This window comes from Melospiza georgiana, chromosome 3 (genome assembly GCF_028018845.1).
Source record: "Melospiza georgiana isolate bMelGeo1 chromosome 3, bMelGeo1.pri, whole genome shotgun sequence".
Lineage (NCBI taxonomy): Eukaryota > Metazoa > Chordata > Aves > Passeriformes > Passerellidae > Melospiza > Melospiza georgiana.
Window position 1 is genome coordinate 54,955,534 of NC_080432.1, and position 6,997 is coordinate 54,962,530.

Sequence of the window (6,997 nt, forward strand, 5' to 3'; positions counted from 1 at the left end):
TGCCAGCAAGGAAGGCGCCTTTCTAATCCAGACTGAAATTGTGAGCAGATTTCCACCCCACATGAGGCAAAGAGCATCTTCTCAGTTATCCCAAACCATGGGTTGTGTCTTTCTGCCATCAGCAGGGCAGAGGAACCATGTCTGGGGCCATCTCAAGTCCAGGTGTGGTGTGGTAATGGAGAAATTTGCTGTGGTCTGTGGAGGGACACAAAGACAGGGCTGTCTTTGCCTTGAGCAGGGGAATTGTCCCCGTGCTTTGGGTGTTGTGGGAACATCCCTGCAGCCAGCCACAGCACTGGGCTCCAGCTGCTGCCTGCCCAGCCCCCCACACCATCCTCATCAGGGGGGGTGCATCCTGGCAGCAAAGCTGCTCTGTGTGAGCAGTTCTTCAAATGGACTTTGACATTGTGGAGATTTCTATACTCAAAAATTGGCATCTGTTTTTAGGAAATGCAGAAGTTAGGCAGCTGTCCTTGAGGATGTGCCTTGAGGAGCATGAGGGCAGTTTAAATGCAAACTCTGCACACAGCTGGGAAAATTTCCTTCCAGTGCCATAGGTGTTGAATTAATCAGATTAAAGGGTTTTACTGGAGGTCTCTATAGGCTAAAATAATGAAAAAAGTGTCCTGTCCCCAAAAACTGCATTCAGGCAGCCTCTTCACCGAGAAGGATTTGCCCCATACATCATTCCCCAACATCAATGAGCTCTATCAGACACTCAGCCCCTGACATATGGGTCTTGTCTCCTCAGAACTTTTGGGGTGGTGATGGAGCCTTTCCTTCTGGTTCCCAAGACTTTTAACCGATGATAATTGTGGCTTTTATGGTCTTACACTCTTTCATCATCCTGGAAGAAGGGAGCAGGACATTTGCTCCCTAGTGGGCCAGGCAAGCTGTAATGCCCCCCAGCTAAGCCAGACTTGCAGTGAACTGTTTGCAGACTGCAGTGTGAGCTGCTGAGGGAGCAGTCCCTCTCCAGCTCCGTGCAGGTTCCCCATCCCGCACTCAGCCCAGAGCTCATTTCCCTCTCCTCACACTGAGTTACATATCTTTTCCCCAGGGGTTGTGCAAACTGCACAGTGACTCTTTTTCAGCCTCCCAGCCAGCCTGTGCACCTGTTTTTGATCAAAATTTTTCTACTGTAGCTCTTGTTGGCTCAGAAAAGTGCTTTGACAAGCTTGAAATTTCCTGCCTCAGGAAGGAATAACATCTCTCTAAAAGAGCTCTGTGGGTTCTGTTGGAAAGGTATTACCCATGAGCTGCAGAGAAAGCTGGACTTATTACAAGGATCAGAAACTGAAACAGCCTCTGTCATGGCAGGACTGAAGATGTCTCAGAGCTCCTGGCTCCAACAGCATAAGCCACAGCTTGGCCTGCTGCCCTCGTGACATGGCACGTTTATTAAGACACTTCTCAATCTCTGTTTCTTGTGCTCAAAAGTTTTCCTACCCCAGTTCAAGAAAATACATAATATATTATGTCCCTTTAAGGAATAAAGTCAGTCAGTCCCCAGCTGAACCTGGTAGGACAAAAAATTAAGCTGATGCTGCAGCTGATTGTGACTCATCCAGTCCCCTTTCCCCAGGGACATGAAGAAACCCTCCCCGAAATGGCAGAAATATTTATGCAAGTTTCAATGCTGGAGAAGAAATCTATGAGGATGTCAGTGTCTGTACAACAGCCCCCTTGAGTTTTGTCTCCACTCTCCTTGACCCATGTCCTGATAGAACTTTCATAAGCTATTTATCAGGTAAATAGATAAACCAGCCGTCATCATATCAACATATGGTGACAGTGGCTGAGAGCAACCCTATTAATTGCTGACCCCATTTCTATTTCAGTCACTTGGCATGTCGTCTAGGAAATGAATGGGATCAGTCATGATAAATCCATTTTCTCTGGCACCAGATAATCTGCTTTCAAGCTGGAGCAGATGCTGAGGTGCCCATACTGGCAGCTTGCTGCTGGGTGACCAAGGGGGCTGTGGTGCAATGTGATTGCACCCCTGAAGACCTGTGTTGGCTCCCCTTTGTACAATAAATGGTTCTGTTGCATGGTATTGTGTCCTAAAATGGCCTGCTGATACATCAGAGAATGGGACAGGCAGGAAGGGACCAGGGGAGGTCATCTTGTGCAGCCTCCCTGCTCAAGCAGGGCCATCCTGGAGCCCCTGGCACAGGATTGTGTCCAGGCAGTTCTTAGACTTCTCCAGTGAGGGAGACTCCACAATTTCTTTGAGAAATAAGGTCCCACAGACTATTTCCTGAATGAATGACAGCCTTGAATTTGGGTGTGAAACTGATGCAGAAAAGCTGAGTGTCTAACAACCAGAGGAGACTGGAGAGAGGTAAGTGCTATTTGAATTACTCAGGGGTTTTGAGCCCAGATCTCCTATTGCAGCCCCCATCACTGGGATATGAGACACCAGACTGTGGTGATTGGGATCTTCTCAGCTCCCTGTGCTGGAGCTACTCTGCTTTGCAGTGAAATGGGGCAGTTCTTTGAGAGGCCAGGGATGGAGGGAGTGTGCAAGCAATGAAAAGTATGATCTGCTGGTCAGACAAGGAGAATGCTTGCCATAAAACACTTAGCTGTCTAGGGGCACAGACACTGCCTCCCAGCAGTGGTGCCCTGAGTGCTGGGCTGAAGAGCTGGACACAGCCTCTCTCCCTGGCCCCAGCAGTGCTCAGTGCCCTGCACAGGCGCAGCTGCAGCTGGGGGTGGGACAGCCAGCTGTGCACCCTCAGCCAGCCTTCCGCAGGTAGGTATGGGCTCCCAAACCACCGAGAAGAGAAGCCAGCCCAGCCTGGAGCCTGGCTGCCAGAGCCCCTTCCCAAAGCCCTGCACCGGCCATGCCCTCCCTCAGGCCTGGCGCAGGAGGGCAGAGGAAGCCATGGCTCCGAGGGCCCTCCCAGAGCAACGCGCCTGCTCTCCCCCGGGACACTTTGTTTTCACTTTATTTGTGTCCCTGGGACCCAGCTGCTTAGCAACTGGATAAAATTGTCACAAAATGCTGGCATTGCCCCCTCACCGGGGCAGTGCCTGGGGGGGCTGTCTGCCAGCGAGGTGGCCACACAACGCTCATGAGGAGACCCCCATGCCTGTCCTTGTTTTCCTGGGGGGCCTCTGCCAAGGTGTGAGGGAACTTGGCCCTCATGCGTGGCAAACACTGCACTGCAGGTAAGGCATGTAGGCAGCTCCATCTGCCCCTGGGGGAAAATGAAACATGGACACATTTTGGATCTGGGATAAATGCTTTTTCCTCTCTGAAGGACCAGGAAAAAAAGCACACTGCAAGTGTAGTAGTGAAGTACCTGAAAAGGAAATTATTCACCATTTCTGCTGTATACGTGGGAGAGATGAATACACCATCTTACTTTGGTTTGAGCTTTTTATCCCAAAAAAAAATAAAATGGCAATTAAGAGTGATAGTTATATATTCCTTGGGCCAGAAGAAGAGCAGGCATGTATCTAATGCCTGCTGCTATCTTTGCTCTGTTTGAGTCCTCTGCCTCTGTGGATAACACTCAAAGAGGTGTCCAGGTTGCCCAGGAGGCCAAATCCTGCTCAGTGGAGCTCACTTCCTTTGAAGAGTCATGCAAAGGACAAAGGATGAAAATAAGAGATTTTAGGAGAGCAATTTATAACACACTTGCCCTTATAAGTGCCTGTCGTGCAGAAGATAGTTGCTGGCAATTGCTGACATCTTGTGTGTTTACCTCAATCAGCAAGTATTTATAATTAATTTTTAAAACTCTGAAGTTCCAGCCTTGCTGGGAACATTGCAAACTGCCCTCAGCACTCTGGTGTTCTTCCAAAACACATGCTGCCACAAGTCAAAGAGCACAAAGGCTCACATATTTCAGGGGGAAAGTGGGGGACTTGTGGAGAGATAATGCAGTTCAAATTTAAATTATTTAGATAACTCATCTCTATCCACAAATATTTAATTTTCATGACTGGAAGCAACCACAACTGTTATAAATGGGGTGAGCTGCCACATCACTTCTAGCATTTCTCCTACCTGATATCACAGCACCACAATATGGAGGATTTTCCAGCAGTGGGATGGCCAGATTTTACTTTTTTTCTTTCCCCTCACTCCCCCTGCAATGTCTTGTGCACCACCTGTGCTGACACATGAGTTTGTAGGCTCCCAAAAGACCTAGTGGGACTTAAATAGGTCTGTAACAAAACCAAAAGAAAACACAAACAAACAAACCCAAAACACCTACCAAAAAAAACCAACCAAAAAACAAAACAAAATAACCAAACAAAAACACCCAAACCAAAACAAACATGCAGCATTGCTGAGCCACTCCTCGGGAGCTTTCTGAAGAAGCATGGGATACTTCTGACCACCCTTGTGCCCACAATGTTTACTGGTGGTTCCTGTCTCTGTTTGTATGGAGAAAAGGCAGAGCACAATTTCACAGTTTTTCACATTTTCATTTTTTATTTTTTTAAGGCAGTTTTTCATGGTAGTATTCACTAAATTCCTTCTGACCTCAGCAACAGGCTAGGAAGAAAACCTACAGCAAGGCAGGAAAATGCCATTGCCAAATCCAGCATCATGGTGGTTGAAGTGGTGGAGCTTGGGGCAAACCACAAGTGAATACCCTCACCAAAGGTTTGTGCCTTGAGCTGATGCTGTTCCTTTAAACTCAGAAATGTGCCATGTCTCAGAGCACTGCCCAACATCTTGGGGCACCAAGGTGGCTGAGAGGGCACAGGGGAGCAGAGGAGAGACAATCAGCTCCAGGGCAGCAGCCAGCCCCTGCTAACTCTAACCTAAGGCTTTAGCAGCAGGTTTAGGGAGAGATTTCCATTTGCTTAGCTAGTGGGAAAGCATGCTCAGATTGCAACCCTGTAGCTAAGTGATTCTTAGTTTTTTCCACTCACGTAATTATGAAAAATGACTCTCATGTTCCCCATTAATGTTGCTATTAGCAGACAAGGCAGGGCTTCCCAGCATGAGCCATTCTTGCTAACAAGGTCTGTGTGCACCACATTAGGGAGTGGACCACTCCCAGCTTTCCCAGCACTGGAAGGGATTTGCCATAGCTCCTGTAATGGTACAGAGCCAAATACATCTGCATCTCATCTCATGTCAGAGAAGGCAGAGAGATCTAGCTTCAAGGTTCTGGTTAAAAGAAAAGAAGACCAGCAAGCCCAAACTCCTGCTTCTGGACAAAGTCACCCTCCTGCTCTAACACCAGGTGGGTGAGAAGGACAGTCGTGTTCAGGTGGGGCTGTGAAATCAAACATCTCACTCACTCACTCACTCACTCACTCACTCACTCACTCACTCACTCACTCACTCACTCACTCACTCACACAAACAGGCTAATAGCACACAAAACCCCCTCCTCACCAGGGATTCTCTCTCCATGCTGCAAAAGTTACTGCCATAGCTACTCTTCCCTTTTTAAAGGTGGGCCTTGCTCCAGTGCAGAAAGGGACAGATCTAGCACATAGGACAAGCAATTACTGTTCTTCACCTTGATATTGGCAAGGCTTTCAGCACAGGCATCTGTAACATCCTTACAGCCAAAGTGGTGAGACAGGAGCTGTGCTGCTACAGAGTCTGAGTGGCCATGGACCAGCCCAGCTGTACCTGCAAGTTCTCTTGTGCTTAACTCCCTCTGCTGTGGCTGGGGTGCTGTGTAAGCCCCAAGGCAGGACTGGGACTGGGCTCTCTGCGGAGCTGGCTGCCCAAGAAAGAGGCTGATTCCAAAGGAACTCAGGTGTTACCTCCCAAGTTCCTTGTGGTGCAGTCAGCAGGCAACTGCTCCGAGTGGGCAGAAAACTCCTCAGGCGGTGTTTCTCTTAAATGAATTAATTTTGTTTTTAAATCCAAAGAGATTTTTGCCTGTACCTCATTGCTCCCATCTTTACTTAAAATTTTTGTACAGCAATCCTGATTTCTCTAGACAACATCAGCTCTGTGGAGAGCAACAGAAAGCTACACTGATACTGCCAGTTATTGAGACATCTCTTTTCTTCTGTATGGCATGTGAACAATGGTATATTACAACAAATTTGTATCCACATCTAAGTCTGTACAGTGAACCAGTTAAAGATCTATGGATTGTTTTTTTTATGTTTCGAGTGTGTGGCTGAATGTTCATAGGACAGTCTAGATTTTAATCCAAACTTTCACAAATTTAGACAGCAGTCTCTGGTGCTGGAAAAGAGCATACAATCAGCACATCTGAAAATCAATACACCTCATGGGGCTGAGTACCTCAGTTAATCAAATACTGCAACCATCAGCTTTTGCTTGGCTTCCAGCTAGCTCCAGAGTATTTTCTGCATAGTTACAAGTTTGTAACTGCTAGAAAAAAGGAAAGTTGGTATTTTAAACATCATGATCTGTACGTTTTTTCACTGTTTGAGCTTCACCTTTACTGCAGCTTGATTTTCTTTCCTGAATTCTTCATTAGGTCTAAATCTAGAGAAAACAAAGCCCTGTCTGTCTCAGTGATCCCAGACAGTAGGGAATGCAAGGCTAGCCTAGGGCCATCTGTTACACTGCAAGGAAGGTTTTAGGAAACAAAGCCAGACAGTTGATTCATTATAAAATAGACACAAGTTATGAAGATTATCATGGAAACAAATCCTGTGAAGACCTCTTAAGTCCCTGGCTGCTATTACTGTTACTTTTTAAGTCAGCACTGGCTACCCACATCACACGAGAAATACTGTGTAAGTTACAGATGCAAAACAGCATCTGCAGAGATCAGGACCTTACCAATGGGTACATTTAGTTAATCTAAAATGATTATAATTGTTCTTCTGGAGCATGGCTGGTGTGGGACACAATCTCAGACTGCCTGGAGGAAAATGGCCCCATGCAAGTTGTCACTGTCTCAGAGGTCAGGTGTTTCTCTGAAGATGGTGACAAACTGTGTGCAACTCTGCAGACATGGGCCTGTGGGACACTCTTTGGCTACAGAGCAAAATGTGAAGCAGAGGAACTTTGCTGGTAGCAGAG